At 39.1% G+C, this 22,125-nt stretch overlaps 1 long non-coding RNA gene and 2 other non-coding genes across 3 annotated transcripts; all 3 read right to left on the bottom strand.

The window, feature by feature from the left end:
- Positions 1 to 681: 681 nt before the first annotated feature.
- On the bottom strand, positions 682 to 11,446 carry LOC108901428 (uncharacterized). The gene is made up of 2 exons (XR_001963903.2): positions 11,293 to 11,446; positions 682 to 851 (listed from the first exon to the last, which is right to left on the bottom strand). It is a non-coding gene; the product is annotated as an uncharacterized LOC108901428 (long non-coding RNA).
- Positions 11,447 to 19,445: 7,999 nt separating this feature from the next.
- Positions 19,446 to 19,528, bottom strand: trnal-uag (transfer RNA leucine (anticodon UAG)). Its single transcript has one exon. It is a non-coding gene; the product is annotated as a tRNA-Leu (tRNA).
- A 942-nt stretch (positions 19,529 to 20,470) lies between these two features.
- On the bottom strand, positions 20,471 to 20,552 carry trnal-uag (transfer RNA leucine (anticodon UAG)). Its single transcript has one exon. It is a non-coding gene; the product is annotated as a tRNA-Leu (tRNA).
- Positions 20,553 to 22,125: the final 1,573 nt, after the last annotated feature.

The following is a 22,125-nucleotide window of genomic DNA, read 5'->3' as shown; positions in this document are numbered from 1 at the left end:
TTTTAATCTCAGAGAGTGATTAAAGGTCTTGGCCTTAGCTTGCATCATCAGTTATAGGATTCGGGGCAGTGAACAGACCCTTTCCAGGAGATGCAGAGTGAACTGACAAGTGAAATATATAATGTATAATACAAATGTATCATATGTCAAATGCTTAGAATTAAAGGTGATAAACTGGCAAGGTGTTCAACTGAAGAAAGAGTTCACCTCAGAGTGAAAATTCTGTAATTATCTGTAACTCACACCAAAGTTGAAACTCCTGGTCAAGTTTGCACCAAAAACACAGCGAGACAGATACTACAGCTCTAACCCAGCTTTCTTTTAAAGAGTGTAGAGACTTCCTGTTTATATTTCCAAAATAGACATAAAAACTACTGCAGCTGTCCTGTTTGTTGCCTTGCCATGTTTGTTTCTAGAAGTTACAATGCATCAACACCAGAATAACACTTTCCTCTTCCTAAAATAATAACACATAGTACTGAATAGTAAACACCTTTTTGGACTTTCCACAAATAATTGGATATTATTAGATAAATGTGATTAAAAGTTCATGTCCTTTTTGTCTTGTTAACCACCGGACTCATTAAAGGGATAAGATCACAGTAAAGTTAAACTTGAGATGAAATGCAGTATTAGTCTCATTATTTACAAAAATCATGACCATCATTTTTCACACATACACAGTTTTTATTTTATTTATTTATCTTAATACAGAGCATCCAATGTGAGTGAGAGAAATCAGACCAGACATTTTTTAGCAGTCTACACAGGGATCTGTATATCAATGTATGACATGTTAAACTTCTCGTCTCCTCTTCTCCAGGGTTGTAACTATGTGCAGAAGATGCATTCTGAACAGATATGAAAACCATTCAGAATTAGATTAGTAGAATTCTTTTTCTTCAGTGTCACTGTAATCCAGGTGATTGTTAACTTTACATTGTGAACAGGAGCAGCTAGTGGCCAAAGCACCAGGTGCTTATGGTGAAATTCAATCCTCAAACATTTAGTGTCATTCATATCCTATAACTTCACATCAGTTTTCAAAAGACTACTCAATCAGCACAGTCTCTTATACCTCATGTTCTGATACTGAAGTGTGGAACACAACATTACAGAAGAAGGTAAGTGAGGAGCTTAAGTGAGATGCATGGTGATGGGCCAAGGGAGCTTTTCAAGGATTTGTCAATAGCTTTCCAATTTTTTTAAACATGACATTTAAGACATAATGTTTTCTTTTTTTTTTTAATTTGGACCTCCTCTCACTGCATGCACATTCCTTTTTATGAAAACATATAGAATACAGCCCCATGAGCCTATAGCTTTCTCATTTTTCATTATAGACATTTCAGTTCAACTTTACAGTCATCTGGGCCTCCTACCATTACACACACAACTTCCACTTTTATAGAAAATCAATATGAAACAATGATATTCTGGCTTTATTTATTTGGACTCAGTTTATGCATACTTTATTTCTTTTAAAGTGAGGTTCAAATGTATTTTATTATTACCTTAATTTACGCAGGTATGTGGTTAAAATATTATATTATTTTCATGGCAGCTAAACATACAGATGTATGTATAGTATACATAATATAACCTTTCCAATTCATCACCTAAAAATTCAGTCCTGCCACACATACACACACACAGATGATTCTGTAATGACCCCTACCATGTGCATACACAAACAGATGCATAATCAGACTCAGACACTCTCACTCTCACTCACACTCACACACACACACACACACACACACAGTTTTCAAAGAGAAAAAAGGCAATACAATGTTATGTCTTTTCCCTAAACCCTGAGCTCCAATCTGATTAGAGGGAGGATCAAAGAGAAGCAGTCAGGTTTCTCTGCACAGGGTCTGGCTCTAATTCGCCTGAGGAGGCTCTGAGCTGAAGAAACAATCATATTTATTCTACTCACTCAGGTTCCATCTCTCTCTCTCTCTCCTTCACCTTCGTTGATACCTCACTTTAACCATTTCTGTATTCCTGTACAGGTGTTCCTTTATATATTTTCTTTCCCCTCATCAACATCTCCCTCCCATTTTTCTTCTGCCTGTTTGTCACGATTTCTTTTAAAAAGTCCCTGTCTATCCTTCTGTTTTATACCTGAAAGTCCTTGCCTCTCTCTCCCTCATTTTCCTCTCTCTGCAACCCCTGCGTGTGTCTCTCTCAAACTCAGCCTCTCAGATCTTCTTAAGCTTCAACAATGGTAAACAATTCTTTTGTTGCCTGAGCCAATTAAACAGCTTAAAGTTCCATTCTCCTCTGTGGCGCACTGACAGCTTTCCCTTTGTGTATTCTACAAATCTCAGACAGCTATCTGCTTCAATGGGAGATAGGTATCTCTCTATAAGCTGGCCTCATTTATTAAAACATATCAGGAATTAAATATCTGTTTGTTCTCATTTTACTAAGGTTGATTTTGCAATAGACATTAACACATTACATCTCAATAAAGGTACACTGATGGCTTTGTTATACCAATTATATTCACCTGCTTCCTATGCGTCTCTGCACTGAATCTCAAAAAATGTTTTGACTGCAGCTTTAAGCCTCTGTCAGCACTATGATTACCTGATTTAAAGAGTTTGAGTTCCATTTTTGGCTGGACTGCAACAGTGAGGCCAGGCCTGAAAACGCGAATGTTGCCAATTGAGTGAGTGATTGTGTTACACCACTGGTCAGCCGAATGCCACATGACTGAGTGATTAAGTTACGGGTGCTGAAGTGATGAAGTTAACACTGATAAAGGCTGGCCAGTGGTGGAGTTTCCCCACTGGTCATTGCTCTTTCACAAAATGAATTGGCCCAAAGGTGGGTGTTTTGCAGTGTTGGCTGCTTACTATCTTTTTTGTAACTTTTCAGACCCCTTTAGTGATGTTTATTAAAAAAAAGCACCTAGCAACAAATTTATTGACTTCTTGGACACACCTTAGCTACTTTCCATAGAGGAGTTGCCACTGTTATCCTACAAGTGTGAGGTTGGTCTAATTAAATTGACTCCACAGCAGCTGACAGATGTGAATGAGCTTCTAACTTTCTCTCTGATCATTTTACAAGTAAATAAAGCCAAAATTACAGCACAGCTGTTGTGCTTAACTCATGTGTCAGATTATTTTGTCAGACAATGTCACATAGAATCAGTACTTTAGCAGAACAGAGCAGAAGCTTGGAAATGGCTTGGAAGTGACTGCTGGTTAAGTCTTAATGAGTCTTGTTTCAGTCATGATTTTGTACTTGTTCCATTGTCTGACAACAGATAAAGAAAAACATGTCAATAAGAGCAGCTTATTTAGCTAATTTGGCCTGTATTAAAATACTATATATGTGAGCACAGAGAGGAGGAGAGGAGCAAACAGATAAAAGGCGGTCTACTATATATTAGGTTTTGACCTTCATGTATACAGACAGTTCTCTGACAGTTATCCAATGTAACTGGAAACAGATCATCACCTGATTGTAACAGACAGTCCTCTCAACCTGCAGAACAGCTAGCTTATAAATTTGACCTGCTCATCATTATGAATATTTTTTCTCTTAAATTTGAAAGAGTAAATACAGAAAACTAAGAAAACACGTGCATAAATTCACATGCACATTAGGATGTATTGATCTTGTAAAGAGCTGCCCTTATTCAAAACTGGACAGTTAACAGTGCAATGTCCTCAGATAAGCACAAATCTCTGAGGATTCACAAATCTAAAACTGCGACAGAAGCACAAACAGAAATCAGAATCAAACTAATATTAATTTTACTGACAGTATGTAGGGCTCCAACTTTTAGAAATAGAAACTGTTGAGTCACAGGACAAGTAGTGTGTGCTAATTACTCGCTTACAGCTGCTCTAGTTATCAGTCAACTCAATTTAAACCTAAGTTGTAGCAAAACTACAAAAAAAAAAAAAAAAAAAAAAAAAAACATCAAATCCTAAAACTGATACTACTGAACCTGAAGAAAATACTCATGGACAAATAGAGTCCAGGAGTAGCAGCTGCACTGTGCTCACCAGGCCTCATTAACTCTGAGGGAAGTTCCCTGCTGCAGGGCTGGTGCTGTTGAATTACCACAAGGGTCCGGTTCTGCTCGATGTTTCTTGAAAGGAAGTTTTTCCTTGCCACAGTCGCCTAGTGCTGCTCATGGTGGGAACTGTTGGGTCTCTGTCTGTAAATTTTATAAGATAAAGAGTACAGTCTAGACCTGCTCTATATGTACAGTGCCTTGATATAACTTCTCTTGTGAATTGGCGATATACTTGCAAAGGGGGCAGAGCAGTACATACTACAGTTATACATGAGCTCAAACTGAGGGCAGAAAACGTAGACGTACATTCTAGACAGTCTGTTGTCCAAATGCTCAAATAATTCTATATAAAGACAGCAGTTCTTTATACCAAGTGTAATAGCCTAATTATAATAATATTAATAATAAAATACAAAATGAGTCATATAACAATACCACAGTGCCTAGAGGGATTTTGTCGCCCAGATGGCTTGGGAGTGCATGAAGAAATGAAAAAGTTGGAGAAAGTTGCTAAAGAAAAGTTCATGTTGGCAGTTTTACTGCTCTGTTGCCACCAGAACAGCATGGTGAAAATAAGTGACTGGTGGATGGATGAATGGGTGATTTGAACATACCTGCTAAAAATTACCTAAAACTGCATCATAAAGTCTCTCCAAAGTCTGCAGGCAGAAGGAATTAGGACTAATACCTACAGGCTAACAGGCTAAGAGGCTAACAAGCGCCGAGTCTACTGTGACTGTGGCATATGAGCCACTCTGAGTCCTGAAGCTCCCAAGTAGTCTGTGCAGGAAGTGTAGAGGGCTGTGAGTATATGTGACAGCTGGTCAAGTTAAGTATACATGTTTGTATGGGTCTGTGGCACTGAATAGTCTCAGGGGCGAACAATACACAGCTACAGTAAGCTAAGAGGAGAAAACACGTGTCAGTCAGTCACCACCTGCTCTGATTTTAATGCTTTCATTTGTATGGCTGGCAATTAGTTTGGTAACATAAGAGCTGAGAGGGCTGGGGAGGGCTAGAGCTCTTTTCATGTCAGACTTTGGAGCGCAGCATATGGCTGTTTCCTTGAGGCAGTACATACCAAAGTAAACCTGAGTAGTAGAAAAGAATAGTTTCTTGTTCCATGTTTGGCGAGAACTGTTCCCCCCTCTTCCTTCATATCTAGAATTCAGGTACAGGTACTGTTTAATCATACAGGTACTGTCTGAGGTACTGAATGACCATTTTGGGAAAAAAAGAGAATTCTACAAAAGTTCTTACATTTTTTTTAGTACAGGCAGGTCTAGATGAAATTTGTGTGAACAACCATTCCATGACTGAAGTTTAATGTCATACACATACAGGGAGGTCAGAGGTCACGGTCAGCATTAGTTATATATACTGCATGCTGTTGTGGGAAAACCCATTTGTCCTATAGGCTCAGAGACTACTGATTACATACAAATAAGAATCAAAACTACATAAATACTTAAATCCAGTGCTATTTGTCCAAACTACACTTTCTGTTACTTCTACAGAAGCAGTGCCACTGCTTCTAGTTATTCTCTGGATAGTAATGGACTTGTTGCTCTTAATTTATAGATAAAAAGAGAGACAGACAGAGTTATTTTTCTCAATAATGCATCAAGGCTCAAAGTGATGCTGTAATAAGTTACAGTGGCTGATGTAACCTTGGCTCTCCAATGAGTTAGAGATGAGCTGACACCAGCTTAAAATATATTAAAAGGAATCTAAAGTTTCAGGGCTAATTTATTCTAATGGTTTGATGTGATACTTTCACAGAGGTAGATGTCTTGATAATGTCACCCAGAGTTAAATTTCAGCTGCTTAGCTAACAATGAGCTGGAAGATGAAGTGTTGAAAACATCCAGTGTGGTTGTGTATGGACACGCCTTCTGTTACATCTGTGGCAGAACCTTGAAAATGATCTGGCTTTAAAAACTCAGCATCTCTGTAACTAATTCAATGCAATCAATTTCCAGTGCTATTGCTTTGCAAATCATAAGTATGGGTCAAGTCTTGACTAGAGTTCTGAGTCAAGTCCTGAGCCCAGACAAACAGGTCCTGTCTCACTGAAAAGCAACAAGTCCTCAGTCAAGTCCAAAGTAAATATGATGATGATCACTTTAAAATTTTAAAATATTAATATCATAATATCAGTTAATAAACACTGTTTATTAACTTCTTCTGAGCTCATACTGTATTCCAAACACATTCAGAAACATTAACAGTATTAACTGACCAAACTAAGTGACTGATTTTGTAAGTGGAGCCAGGTGAAATCAAATTAGGAAGTAGGGTCACTGTGTCACCCCATTGGTGGTGGCTATGCTTTGTAGGGTGTAATTAATTATTCATTTAATATTTCATACAGCCTAAATGTTGCATAGTCAGCTTTTATTCAGAGACTCTAATGTCCTGTTATGTAAGAATTGGTCCCTCATGGACAGTTTAAACATGCATGTCACACTGAAGGACTTTTTTTTTTTTTTTGGATTTGACAGCTTGGCTAACACAGCCACATCAAGCAGGTATGACAACACAAGACATAGCATGCCAGCTTATATTACCTCCAACTCCAACAGCAGGAAGGCCATCTCAGCCATTCTCTTTTTCCCTTCTATAATCATAATAATAATATATATAATAATAATTCATTTTATTTGTAAAGCACTTTACATTTGAGAGCGAATCTCAAAGTGCTCTTCTCAGCTCCCTCCATCAACAACTTATTCAGCTTCTTCACTTCTGGCATGATGTCCATACTGAGTTAGCTTCTTCTTATACCTAGTGAAGACCCATAGTTGGTGATGTGTGATGTAGTGCCCAAAGTGTTTCGCACTACACTGCAAGAGTTTGTGACCTCTCAACCCAAGTTACATAGAGCGAGAACAGACATTCAGAGCGCTGAGTGGAAGTGAAAGAGGCACCATCCTCCATATTACAAGTCAGTGTACTATCCAAATTATTCTGAAGCTGTTACTTTAAGGTAAAATAGTTGCATAATGTTGCTTTAAGTTATAATTTCATTGCTATTATACTCTCATCAGGCAAAATGGTGTAATTTTTTAAGTAGTAGATCCTTATGGAAACTGTTGGGGGAACAATATTGTGTTAATGCAGCAATAAATAAAAGCTAATTAGCTAAACATTACAACTGATATGAATATCAGATATTGCCAAATAATATTGTTAGGACTTAATAATGAGACAGTTTTGTTCACAGAATTTTCAACCAAGATTTCACCACTGAATTATGTGGGATTTTTTTTGAAGACTGACAGTATTAAATATGATGATCAGAACTTTAATATCATCATTAGTGTCCCCAAGTATTAAGTTGTATCTGCAACATAATTGGCCTGTGTGTGATAAACAAACACTCACAGATGGTGGACTGCCACCAGGAGAAGATTAATGGGCTGTCTATTTAAACTCACATTTAATTTTCTCTTTTTTCTTTCTTTCTTTCTTTCTTTCCCTTCCTCCACACTCTCCTCTCCTCATGTCTCCTGCTCTCCCCTCTTCTCATCAGCATTCTCTCTATGATGTGCAGGGAAAAAAAAAAGGTGTGAAGCAGTTCTCTATTAACCTTTGCTGAAGTGGCAGGAAGTATCTCACTCACTCTCACTGACAAACGCATGCATAATGACTTATATACACACACACACACAAACAAAATTAAGTAGATGCGTGCACTGTCCAATCTTGTTGTGTCATTAAATAACATCATGTTTCAGCTCACACGTACTGGCTCACACACAAAACTGACAGCGCCAGAGGAGGAGAGAGCAGGTCGGAGTGTGCAGTGTAGACAGAGTGACAGAGTAGATTGAGAGCAAAGAGTTGGGAGGCTGTTTGAACTGAGAGGAGGGCAAATACAGGGAGGAGATAATGTAGAGAATGAGAGAAAATAAGCAGAAGAGGGAGAGGATGAAAGGAAAAGAAACAGGGGGTGTAGGAAAAAGGGGGAGAGAGGTGAGGGTGAGAGGAAGCAGAGAAGAGAAGGAGAGGGGAAAGGAAGAACGAGCAAGAAACTGAAAGGAAAAGAAGAAAGGTGAAAGGATGGAGGAAGAAGGAGAAGAGGTTGGGGGGAAAAGAGTGAAGAGAATTAGGGAGAGGAAGAAAAACTGAGAAGAAAGGATTTTAGAAGAGAAAGGGGACGAGAAAAGGAAGAGATCAAGGAGCAAAAGATGAGAACAAGTGAGGAGAGACAGGGAAGGAGAGGAGAAAGGAAAACAGACAATGAGAGATTAACAAGATTAATGCTAAAAAACAGATGGAGGACTGCAGTCAGGAGGAAGAGAGGGAAGTGAAAAAGGGGAAGACGCAAGGAAGGAAAGAAGAATGAGAATGCAGTGAGCAGGTGGAAAGAAAAGCAAGGAAAGAAAGAGTGTGTGTGAGGACAAGTGCGAACAGGATGGGAAGACAACTGAAAAAAAGAAAGAACACTGGGGCCAGTTTCGTCACAGGACCCCTGAGAACAGAGATAAAAGCCAGTTAGCGGCTGGCTGCAGATTAAATCTGTCACTGTCACCTCGCTTCGGCTGTCTCAACTTTGACTGTGACAGGGAAGGAACTGCATCCCGCTTACGAGAGGGTTTCATCATCTCCAACATGGAGGTTGGTGGAGATCATCAAACACGTTTCTCTTCACCAAACACAGTGACACCATATTTCTCACAGACATGATTGGGTTGCTACTCCCTCTGGGATGAGAGGCGCCGCCGCATGTCTTCATGTAACACGCTGTGTCACGGCCTGGTCTGGCTCTTCACCACTCCTGCTTTTGTTTTATCTCTTTCTATTTTGAGTTCATGGTCTTTCCCTCCAAACTTACTTGTTTCTCTTTTTTTTAAATGAAGGTATAAGAGGACTAGTGAAGAGGAGGGGAGAGTAAACCTTAATATCAGGATTTCATAGTTCAGACTGAACGCAAAGCAAAGCATGTTTATTCATGACAAACAGCCACTGCACCAACAACACACAGCTTGTAGCTATCTAACAACACACTCTGGGGCTCATGCAAGAACCAGCATATTTGTCATTCACCAATTTTCATTCTCCAATTCCCTCATACAGCTGCCACAGGGTCTTCATACAGGTCATTGTTCACTATCATCATCCAGCAGTGTAACATCACTTACTGCAGGCTATGATATTCCCTTGTCTTGTTTCTCCCTGAGCATCACAGCTGCCACTCATATTAGTCATTTTCATGCCTTCAGGTTATCTGCCTGTCCACCCCATACTTGTGGACACGATCTCTCAGACACGCCTTGAGGAAATGTCTTCACAATTTTTCACCCACAAACATCCACTTCAACTCAGAGATGGACTAGTTTGAATTTGGTGGTCAAAGGTGACTAACTATAGCTGAATAATTTCTCATAATTTGTGGATGAATTCACGACAAGTCCAATGATGGAGCAATGACAAAGGTCAACTCCACTGTGGCATCACAAAACCACTTACTGACCATTATCCAGCAGCATAACTCAGGATCAGAGACTGACCATTACTATTTTCAAACTTTTTCAGGTCCTCTAACATGACTTGACACTGCTGAATTTGTTACATTTTTGTCTGATGTTCATAGTTTGCGGATTTCAAAAGCGGGATTCTTTCGAGGACTCTTTTCAGTCTTTTTTATTTTTTTAAATGAAATATGTTCAAAGCAGAGCATATGGTACAACTGAAGTACAACACAAATGATCAAGATTTTCAATAAATCCCAGTTATGGAGTATATAAGAATTTTCATTACACCTTACTAATGTGTTTATCATAATGACAAAGAAGGTCCTGTAACCTTAACTGAGCACTTTAACCCACACCATGATCTTTCCCTAATCCTAACCAGCTCAGCGTTGTGCTCGAACTTCACCCAACATTAACCATAGAATTGTCACATCATATTCCAACAGTGATTTGTGCCTTTGTGTGATTTTAAAAAGGCACAGACAAGTGATGTCATCCTGTTTAGATCAGAAACTACTTGTAGGTGTCATATTTTGCCATATTAAGTCATAGGACTTGTTGGGTTTGTCCCAGTATCCAGATTAATGTTCTTCAGCACAAACTACTGCAACAACCCCCACCCCCCACCCCCACCATCCACCGACCCACACACACACACACACACACACACACACACGCACACACACCAAATCTGTAGGTATTTTTTACTCCATTTCTGAAAAAGAGACACCTGAGATCGTTTGATTGCTGCTGTTAACCTGAGTGTCTGGCCTATATCTGGTGTTTATCACCAAACCTGTATGACACTGATAACGATGCAGAGAGGAAACAGTGGTGGTTTTATAGTCTCATTTACCTTCTCCAATAAGGGCTTTATGCGCACTTAAAATGAGATGCAAATGTGTCAGGAAATGGCACTGCTCTTAGTAACTCAAAGTAAAGTGTTAGTGCCTTTACTTTTGTCAATATATTTTTCTCCCCATTGCTACAACAGTTAAATATGCCCATAGGAATCATTAGTTTCATCTCTGGTAGTAACACAGCAAACCATTTTTGAGTCCAGTGCTGCAACAATTTGGCTTGCTGGGTTTGTGATGTATAATATTTTCAGGGGATGGTTGGTCTAATTACTAGTTCCTAGCCTAATCCAATCAAACTATGTTTGTACCTCATCCAACTGACACACTGAAATAGGCACAGAATTGCCACAAACACTAGTTAAGCAACTTTTTTTGGACAAAAAAAAATGCTGCAGTAGTTTCAGACATCACATTTGTCCCTTGTGCTATTGCAGTTAGTGGAAAACATCATGACAAAATCTTGCCAGTACACTGCAGTGAAATGTGTCTGTTTCTCCACTGATTGTGCCTAGTGCAAGGAACAGCCACATGGATTATAAACACACAAGATAAAGCAGCAAACATACATTTTTAAGTCACAATATAACATTATAACCATCACAACAAAGAGAAAAATCTAAAATACTAAAATATAAAGAAGCTAAATTATAGAGAACACAGTGTGATAAAATGTGTAATGAAATATGTATGCCTGCATACAGTATACAAAGATGTACAGCACTTGTGGCAGGTGCTGGTGGCATTAGGGTAGCAGTAATGGTCTACTCAGTATGCAAGGAAGTGCAAGTATTTCCCCTGTCTTCACTTAAGGGCCCACCATGCAGGCCCTAGGCCTCATTAAGAATTCTAATGGCCCGAGTTAAAAAAAAGGAAAAAAAAAAGCTCCTCCTGCTCCTCAGGCTGCACTTACCTGACCATAGTTGAGGGAAGAGGACATTGTTAAGATGGCTGGGGTCATTTGTCTTGGGTCTAAATGTCCAGCAGGTTAGAGGTGCATTCAGCTGACTGTACCATCTTCTACAGGGTCTTGCACTTCTGCCTGAAGCTACTCCCAAACCAGACGGTGATTTTCCTGCAAAGATAATTTTAATGGTGTGTGTGTGTAGAGGTTCCTTAAAGTTAGTTATGTGCCATAAGTTCCTCACATGATACAAGCACTTCTTCACCCAAGTGTCTGTGTGCATGAGCCTTCCTGCCCAGGCTGAGTAGGGAGCTTTTGCAAACATGAATCCAGCTTTGACAGGAGCTTTTTAACACAGATAACAGGAGGTAGATGTGACGTGGACTTGCACAGAAGCAGTGTGAATGTGGCCATGGTTTGAATCAGGGAAGATAGTATGACAGAGGTTAAGGAAGCTGTAAGAGTGGATTTGGATTAAACACAGAGATGAGGATTTTAACTCTTAAACTGGCAAAGGAGCACAGCATAAAATCATATATATATATATATATATATATATATATGAAGCAGGACCATTCTAGCATTTTTCTGCCTAAATGATTTAGTAACTTAACTCAGTAAAACAATAAAATTAAGAAATGCAATCTTAAATACCTTTTTTGTTGCTCAGTGGACACCCAATCAAAGCTGATTCACCTGGAGCACAAGAAAATGATTGTCTATTACATGAAACTCAAGTATAATACAGGGCAAAAACAATGCAACCTGTAGTGGCTTCTCTCCACAGTATTCTTTTGTTTGGGCATGTGGTCCTTATGGGTCTGTTTTATTGCCAAGTACTTCCAGGTGAAAGGGCAGACAGAGAGGGAAAGAAAAGGGGTGGGGCTAGGTACCTATGGACAAGGGTGCATTCAAGAGCAGCTGAGGCTCTATCACAGGAGGAAAGGATTTGCTTCCTCCATCTGCACCTCTGGTCATCTGCGTAAGGAGGTCTATTTCAAAGTTGCTGAAGGCAACTGCTGACAGGCTGGATGCTTTAAATTCACAAGGAACTTTAGCAGGCAGTCCACAGTCCAGTTCAGCCACCATGTCACAGAAGATGCCTCAAATGCTCATTCCCTGCAGCCACCGTTGTTGATCTCAATGACATTTGTCACCACTATATCCATGTATTAGCTACATCTTTGATCTTAATTCCACCTTGCTGTCTTAGAGTATAAATAGTTGCAGCTGCTATCCACACATTTACATGCAGCTTAGTATTCAGCTGTTTCCTCTGTGACCATGTTTGACTTTGTTGTTATGCCTCCCACCTACCTAACATCTAATAAGTGATGAAAAGGCTACTGGCAGCTGACTAAAGATTTATACCGTTATCATCACCTTAGTTTGAGTCTTTCTGAGTTAATGAAGGGACTGTTTCCTACTTACAATAGAGTTTCATCATCTGCAACATAGAACATAGTGTTTCCCCAGTCTGCTTCCTTAAGAACAGAGTTTATTAGGAGTGACAAAGACAGGGAGGGAGAGGGAAGAGGGAGAGGGATGATTGTTAACTACAGGATTATGGGTAGTAAAAAGTGTAGAGGTGTATATTCTACACAAGTCTGCAACTTCATTGTTAATCCTCTGTAGGAATGTATGACTATGTATACAGTCTATGTATCCTAGTGTTTGGCCATGCATCCCTGGCAGAGCTTATCATTGTTGGTCTGCCCCTGTCAGCTCTTATCCAGTGGTTATATGATTGTTTTGTTGTGTGTGTCTTTTTAATTGACTAGTATACAGGATGATGGCTGTGGAAACAGAACTACAACACAAACATAATAAGCACAGGTCTAGACAATGTGGGCAGATTGGGACGGTTGCTAGCAGTGACAAGACAATTTGGACCAAGGACAAACATGATGAATCCACCCTCAGAGAACATTTTATTCATGTCTTTTCCAACTGCCCCTCATATCTCTATATTCTGCAGGAGAATTTAAGCATGTTTCAAGTACGTGTGGTGAAATTTTAATCATTGAACTTGATCATTAACCAGTAAACCAGGTCAGATTTGATGTTTCTCTTGAAGTTACCTTCACACATTTGCTGCTGATTCAGGGGGGTGGCATCCAAAATAAAATGGGAATGGATTAAATAATAATTATTTTTGGTGTTAACAACACAAGCATTTATTTAGCTTTTAAGTAAGATAGCTGTTTGTTTACACGATCTCTTGTCAATGACTAATCCCAGAACTGTTGAGTGTTTTCCTCCTCTCCTCCTCATCTCCACACTGAAAACTGCTTGCACACACTTAACCTTTCTGTAGCTGCAAGTAGATGTAGCTATGATGAGGACAATTGCAAACCATGCCTTTGGCTCTCAGTTCTTTGGGTCTGTAAGTAAAAGTGATCAGCTGTATCAGAAGACATGAATCTAAATGACATTGCTTTGAAAAATAAAGAATAAGAAGAACTAATTACTAATTACTAAAATGACAAATAAATTGAATTTCCACTAAAAATGTTCACTTACCTTCATTCTCTTCAAAGTGCAGCGCTTATCCACTGCTCTGTCTGGACAGTATTGTTCCATAAACTTAACCAGGCTCATATTGGTTCACTATCTCCTTTCTCTTGCAAATGGTTGGGATACACAGGGCTTACTGCTCACTAGGCTCTAAAAAATAATTTTTATTTTATTTTTTGGCAAACCATAAATGATTTATTACAACCCAACCTCCAAAAGGGGTAAGTAATAATATCCTAGTATTATAGAATTCCAAAATTATGATAAATGAGAATAAAACAACCCACCTCCTGAATAATACACTCCATGGATACTTTCATAATGGCAACTCTCACACTCAGAGTTTTAAGAAGCTGTCAGGAGAGAGATTGCATTTGGCCAAGTATTTGTCAGCTTTTGCCAGTGGTTTAAATCCAAGTGATCATCCTCTGTGGCTAATGGATCCAATATTACTCCATCAATTTTGATTTGTCTCAACAAAAGTTGTACTGGACACATGGGTGAATGAGGACCTTATGCTATACTGTATGCTTGGCTGCAGAAAGAAACAGGGTTCAGTTCAGTTCAGTTCAGTTCATCTAACATTGCCAGTTATACCAGTGTTTCCACAGGGATGACTGGCATCAGTCAACACTAAAACAATGATTTGACAGGATCATAATAATGGTGTTCTGTGAGTCATTCAGTCCTGCAAAGTGGAAGCTTCCTGCAAAAAGGAATATTAAATATGTAGGAGGAACCTGCAGGATGCTGACGATTTAAAATCCCCATTGAACTCTACAAAGCTCAGCAAAAGATGAAAAGTTGAAGAGTTGTGAGGAGAAGCTTGACTGAAAGATACAAAAGCTTTATTCCCAGTGTTGTCAGCAAAAAAGCATACAGGTCAAAAGTGTAAAACTAAAGGCTAAAAAGGCTGACTGATGATTAGGAGGCAGGCTGGCTGGAATCCTCAGGCTTGACTGTTGGTGCTCACCAAGATTTACCAAAGTTAAGTGGGGTCAATCTTTTTCAACTTGCATTTGACTAATTTGTCACTCAGTATCTGCAGCTCAGGTACACTACCTTAACCCAGGCCACTCAAGTTGAGTTGTAACGCTGACTTGGAATGAAACAACACACTCAGCATACAGTTAAAATTAAAACCTTATTATGGCTAATACTAGAGCCAATGTTCTCACAAAGAAAAAATGTACAGCAGTCTCCTTTGTGAACGTCTTGTGTTATGTTGACCTATCCATCCACCTCAACCTCATCCTAATGCAGACTTTAACGCTCTTTATATTATTTCACCTGACCTACTCCTTTGCTCCCATCATAACTACTATGGCCACTAGACGTCACTTACCAACAAAACACAATTATGGGTCGTAATAAGCTGCTTGCACAGATGACCTGTAGAGTTGTCTTTTGTCTCAGCGAATCATTTTAAAGAATTTAGTGGGAATTGTTGGATATACAGTCCATTTGTAATTCCAAATAGTGTTGCATCTCATGAACCAGCCATTGCAGTGGTATAAAATATATAAATATGGTGAAACACAAAGTGTGAAACTACTGATTTCAAGGTTAAGAATGACCTGATATGCTCAGTCATTTTCCTGATTGACACCTGATTGAAATGACCTTACCTTTGTAATGAAGTCCTAACTTATTTCTTAATATGGTGCTGAAATGGGGAAAAAAAAAAAAAAAAAAAAAAAAAAAAAAACCACCACAACTGATCTTGTCCTTAAGGTGTCAGGTCTGTTGTCAGGTCATATCAAGTTGAAGAAAGGCTTGGCTGGACTTCATTTGCTGGACCACCCTGCTTTTTTTGCCTGAGACACCTGCACCTGCTGAACCAATGCAGCAGTCATTCAAATGAATCAGAAACATGCATTTTGTCATGTAGTAACTTGACTGTCTTACAAACAGGCACATAGCCATATTCTTAGGAAGCAATGTTTAAAGCATTACACACAAAGAATTAAATCTATTACTTTCATTACTTGCACTCCGCAGCTGTTTTCTATTCAGATACTTGGCTCAAAAACTCATTTAGTCCCTTCATAAATTAATGTCATGAACTTGGAATCCTTCAAATCCACTCAAACACATCATGTACTTTACTAAATGCATGGAGGTCAAATGTCAAATGGGAAATCCTTTTCTAATTCCCTAAATTGTCTCTTTTAATAGATATGTGACACACGCTGTAATGATCTCAGTTACTGGGAATCCTATTCCAAATTTATTAGCAGCCTTTATTTATGTGTGACTCCCAGCAAGTTTCCATGTGGCTGCGGGAAGATTGCTGCATCCATCTTAATGCAATATCAATTCAGTGGGCGAGGGGCTGATTTCATTTCCTTTAGGTCCTAATGTGCTTTCTTATTCTTTAATGAGCACATACCCCATTGTGGTGGGAGGGAGAGTCAAGATGATGAACACATAAAAGTGAATTTGAGTTCCCTCCTAAAACTAAATTAAGGTCATTATAAAGAGATATATTATGAGTGTGTTTAACATCTTGTATGATTTGGTTTTGCCTGGAAAACACAAATGAATAGACTCAGTCTGCATTGATTTGTTCTTCTTTTTATCATTTCCAGCAGTCATAGGACATGCATTGCTGCCTCCCACCAGTTAAAAACAACATCTTGGTCAAGAATTTGGTATTCGCAAACAGAAATGATGTACGTGTTCATTTGCATATAGACTCACATGTGGAGACGCACTCTAACACCAGGTGTGAACTGACATAAGCTGTTCACTGGTGATGAGATCACCCGTGACGCATAAATGCCAGGTATGAACAGGGCCTAAGATGCTCTCAGAGGAAGAGACAGACATTTGGAAAGTGCTCTGAGGGCATGTTACTTAACACACTGATGGGCAGGTGAAGAATTTGGGGGACAAGATGGCATGTAAGCCAAGTCACCATGGCAATGTGAAGAATACGAGAATTCACAAACAGCCTTTCAGTGGGAAATGACACCAACCCCTGCAGAAATCTGACCAACAGTAACATGAAGCACCTACAGTTTTCATTATGAAAAGCTGAAGTGATTTGTTTTCTCGGATATTTTCCCATCTCTGAAACAGATGCTCAGACTCCCCATCAGTGTGTAACAACATATTCAGATAACACACACACCAGACTGCGTGGTTTACACGGTTCAGCCCAGTTCAGTTCTATGTAATGCAAAAACAGTCACACACAAGTATGCAAGGTTTTTTTGTTAAATGCTTATACTATACGAAACTCCTTTACCTCTGACATGCAAAGGCAGTCCAAACAGACACACACACGCACACACAGAGTTAACCATCTGCAACGTAGTCATTGCTGATTTTTTTTCCTATGGAAACACTTCTAAAAGCTGCAGAAATTAGAACCTAAAGTGTATTGGGAGAAAGTTTACATTCTGTCATATCCTTTCAATTTACTTCTGTTTTGTTTTCTTGATTATGGTTATTATCACAGGCCTTTTTCACAGCAGACATTTTGACATTTCACCTCAGGAAAAGCACATGTGTAAGGGTTCTGCATTGCGTATGCTGCCTCACTGTCACACATTGTTAATGCTACTGGTAAAGATCTTTACAGTGCTACAAGTGCTACCATGGCTAGTTGGCACATATTTTAGAATGTGAGTGGGACAGTTTGACCCTGGGTTCTGACTCAGTCTATGTGATTGTGATGCCTTTATTCACTGTGTAAAAGCTCAGAAAAATCAACATCTTTCTGAAAAGAAATTATGCAGCTTTTTTGCTGCACAGTATTAGCTTTTTGTATGAAAGCGCTCATGACAAAAAATAACAGTTCAAGAAAATATATTGATGTGCAAATTAACCACATGATGTGTGATCAACAGAGAGAGGAATGCGTTGTGTAAAACACTGACAAATTGTGACAATAAAACCAACCACTTATTCACTGTTTTTTTAATTTAATTTATTTTTTTTTATTTTTTATTTTTATGTAATTAATCAAAGAGGATGGGAGTATTGGGGGACACAGAGCAGGATGCTGACTGGCTCCTCCTTATCGATTTCTCTTAAAATTATTTTTTAGTTTGTTTTTTTTTAACCAGTACAATGTGCTAGCTCACATCAGCAGACATACAAACAAACCCAAACAGTCTTACTGAAAAATAAATCTAATTCAATCCAGAGTATGAAAATAGGTGCTCAGTTGGACACTGTTGCCATCCTATTCTTTAGTTGAATGCCACAGCTGTATACTCTCAGGCTACTGCACCTCATAAGATCACATCTTTAGCTGTATAAACCCACATCCTTTGATTTTAATTTGTGGAGTGAAAACTGTTATACTGCCACTAATAAAGCATTATAACCAGGTGGTATGCTGTTTATTGTGATTAACTTTCAAACCATAGTTTATAGTAGATTGATTAAAAAAAATAATAAAATTTGCTTGGTGTAATGAATCTGGGTTGCCACCACTGTATGAAACTTAAAGTGTCACTAACATTTTGTACTTCCACTTTATAAAATCAGCATAATATGAATATAAGGATGTGTAGAGAATAAGACAAGGAAAGATGCAAGGACAAAACCAATGCACTGAAGAGTTTGGGACATTTCTGTGTCAGTTCACAAAAACACTGTAGGAATCCCAAGTTGTTTGTGAACTCTGCTCTGACCTTTTTCAGTATTTGGTGTCTGCAGACAAGCAGTGTTTCCATATGCAGAGTGATCAAACAAATCTTTTCCAAGCCTCTGTCCCTGCCCACCAAGCTGTCTGTCTGCCTGTCCTCCTGTTTGACAGTGCCTTAAGTGTCGATGCTGTTTTCCAACAGCAAGGCCAAACAGTAAGTTTTGACAGTGCAAGATCTTGAAATGTTTAGATTAACACTGTCTACACAGGAGGCTTTTCAGACAAGTTTTCTTTCCATCCATTTCACATGGATGTAGGGAGCAAACACAATTTTGTTTTACTTAATAAACCTGTGAACATAGGCCACAACCCAAAGTGATTTTTTTGGAGTCTTTTTTCTTCCATTTTACACATGAAACGACAGTAACTGTCTATTGAGCTACAAGTGGTATCAAAATGTGGGGGACAGTTTTTGGACTGGAAATGTTTTTGGAAAATGAAAATTTGGCCATTTATAAAACAGAAGAAGACTAATCTCTGGTGGTATGTTCTATTGAATGCATGCATTGCATTTTCCTAGATTTTATGATTCCACATTCTATGTCCCATTCCAGCACGCTTCCGCTGCGCCACTCTGCTCTCAGTTCTTGGGTTGACACTCATTTTCTCTGCTTTAAACATTTTTCTATATGTAAGTGCCTCTGGACTACAAACTAAATGGAGTGGACTTGCAAAGGGAAGAACCAGGTTTTCAAACTGTCTTTCTGGGTAAGTCTACAGGGAAGCAATGCACCAACATGTGAACATAGAAACAGTTGTATCTGAAAGCTTACCTCATCATGATAACTTGAGGAAGTTCATTCTTGAAAGATAGAAGAGACAAGCACTTACATGAGTCTAAGTCAGGAATTCAGCACCTTCCTGTTAAGAGACCACAACATCAAACCATTATGAATGACATCTGTTCAGACAAGCTTTCCTACTTCTCTGCTTCAAAGCCAAGACTGGGGCCAGATGTTCCAAGTACTGTAGGCTAAAGACATGGCAGTGGTGGGATTTGAACCCACGCCTCCATAGAGACTGGAGTCCTAAATCCAGCGCCTTAGACCACTCGGCCACACTACCACATATGGTGACTTCTTACCTGACTGGACCAGTGATATCTGTAAGGAAAATGATCAGATTCTAAACAGAAAGTGTACATATTGACGTTGGTGAGGATTAATGCAGCCATCGAGTGTTAAGTAAAATAAGCAGCAGTTTCTGATTTTCTCTCCAGTGACATCCTGTCATTCTGTCAGATCTTTACTATAAAGACTACAGCTTAAGCAGAGTGTCTTAAACCACTTGGCCACGTTTTAAAAGAGGTGATAGTCCTCAACTGCTTGGGGCAAAATTCTGTCAAATCTTTACTTAAAAAATGCCACAGCTATAACCAAGACAGTGTTTAAATGTGGTGAGTGTAAAGGAGTTTACCTAAAGCAAAATTACAGTCAAAGGCAGCTATGGTACCTTTATTGTCAACTGCTGAACCAACAAGGTGGAGATGGCACAGAGCACTTGCATGACTGCTTGTTTGAAAATGTACACAGTTAGCAGAGGATGGTTTCGATCCATCGACCTCTGGGTTATGGGCCCAGCACGCTTCCGCTGCGCCACTCTGCTCTTAGGTCTTGGGTTGACACTCATTTTCTCTGCTTTAAACATTTTTCTATATGTAAGTGCCTCTGGACTACAAACTAAATGGAGTGGACTTGCAAAGGGAAGAACCAGGTTTTCAAACTGTCTTTCTGGGTAAGTCTACAGGGAAGCAATGCACCAACATGTGAACATAGAAACAGTTGTATCTGAAAGCTTACATCATCATGATAACTTGAGGAAGTTCATTCTTGAAAGATAGAAGAGAGAAGCACTTACATGAATCTAAGTCAGGAATTCAGCACCTTCCTGTTAAGAGACCACAACATCAAACCATTATGAATGACATCTGTTCAGACAAGCTTTCCTACTTCTCTGCTTCAAAGCCAAGACTGGGGCCAGATGTTCCAAGTACTGTAGGTAAAGACATGGCAGTGGTGGGATTTGAACCCACGCCTCCATAGAGACTGGAGCCTAAATCCAGCGCCTTAGACCACTCGGCCACACTACCTCACCATCTGCTGCAAAGACCAGCTGTAGAAAAAATAAAACACAATCAGATTATAAGAACTCATTGTCCATAGTGATATCAACAAGGAACAGAAATAACATCCAGCTGTAAGAGATATGAATAGCAGTTTCACATTTGTCTCTGCTTTGTTGAGCTGAATTTTTGAATCTTGAAGACTCAAATATTCATCTTGGCTACCACTGATATCCAGTATATGATGTGGAAAAACATTGTCACTCCATTTTCAGTCAAAGGCTTTGCAGTGTCCAACATCAACCAACTCTTAAACATATTTAAGACTTTAAAAATACAACTGCCAATATGGATATGGTTGGGTTAGATGGAGAGGACGTAGAGACCTGCTGGTATCTGCAGTAGCAGGGGATAGTTTCATTCCATTGACCTCTACGTTATGGCAGCAGCATTTAAATCTACTGAAAAGCAATGTACCATTGTGGAAGACTTATAATTAGAAAACTTACTTTGTCATAAGGCATTGAGTGGAGATATCCTGAAAATACTGATAGACAAGCATAGCAGAAGAAAGGAGTGCTTTGCCATCCTACTCCTGGTACAGACTATTAAGATATGAATATACACATGAAATCTCTGGAGTTTTGAGGTTCCTGTCCTAGTTTTGAGATTGTGGCCAGGTATTATAATTACACAGAAACCAAGATGGCAGTGGTGGGATTTGAAACCAGGCTTCAGTTGAGACCAGAGCCTAAACCCAGCACCTCAAATGACTTGGCCTCACTGCTAAGATTCAGTTTCCAGAAAAAAATGTGAAAATTTGATTCCGTCAAAAATGATTTTTTTTTTTTTTTTAATTTAATACCTTGCAACACTGCACATAATATAGTGGCCATCTGGAGGATCAATATATTACCAGACAGAATATTAGTTAAGAAAACATCAACAGGTGGGCAGCCTGCTACCCTTCGTTTTCTGTCAACTAAAGTGAGAGGATGGTAAAACATGACAGCAAGGGAGCACACTGTGGGGGTGAGTTGTACCTGGGAAACATTTGAAAAAGAACATCCAAAAAGGTGCTTAATATTGAGGGAGATGCCAAGAGCAAAGGAAAAGGAACAAATCCAAACCTTGTCTTGTGTTTGTCAATCTGTTCATTTGCTTGAATGCCAGGATTTTTTGTTACCTAATCTGACTTGTCTGTCCTGTCCACAAATTTTATGGACAGAATGTTATTTTATCAAAATGTCTGTATCCATATGAGGTGCTCCTTTTTCAGCCACTGTGGACAGGCCCTTAACTTTTTTCCTATTAAAATGAGACATGAACAAACATGGTCCCAAAAGCTGTAAATGTGTAAACTGTAAACTTTGTCTTCAACCTAAAAGAACTGAGTAAGAGTAACTCAAAGAAACCAAACTTGCACTGATGAAACACAGAATCCATGATAGCAGTCCCTAACATCCACACTCAGTAGCTCTTGGCTTGTAAGTTCAACAGAATACAAAACACTTGAAGATGTAATCTAACTACAGACCAAGTAGAAATGAACGCATGAAATAATGTCAGTTTGACCCTTGCTGTGTTATCCCGTCACCAC

This window comes from Lates calcarifer, linkage group LG8, assembly GCF_001640805.2.
Source record: "Lates calcarifer isolate ASB-BC8 linkage group LG8, TLL_Latcal_v3, whole genome shotgun sequence".
Classification (NCBI taxonomy): Eukaryota; Metazoa; Chordata; class Actinopteri; family Centropomidae; genus Lates; species Lates calcarifer.
The sequence above is the reverse complement of the archived record's forward strand: the minus strand, read 5'-3'. Positions and strand labels throughout refer to the sequence as shown.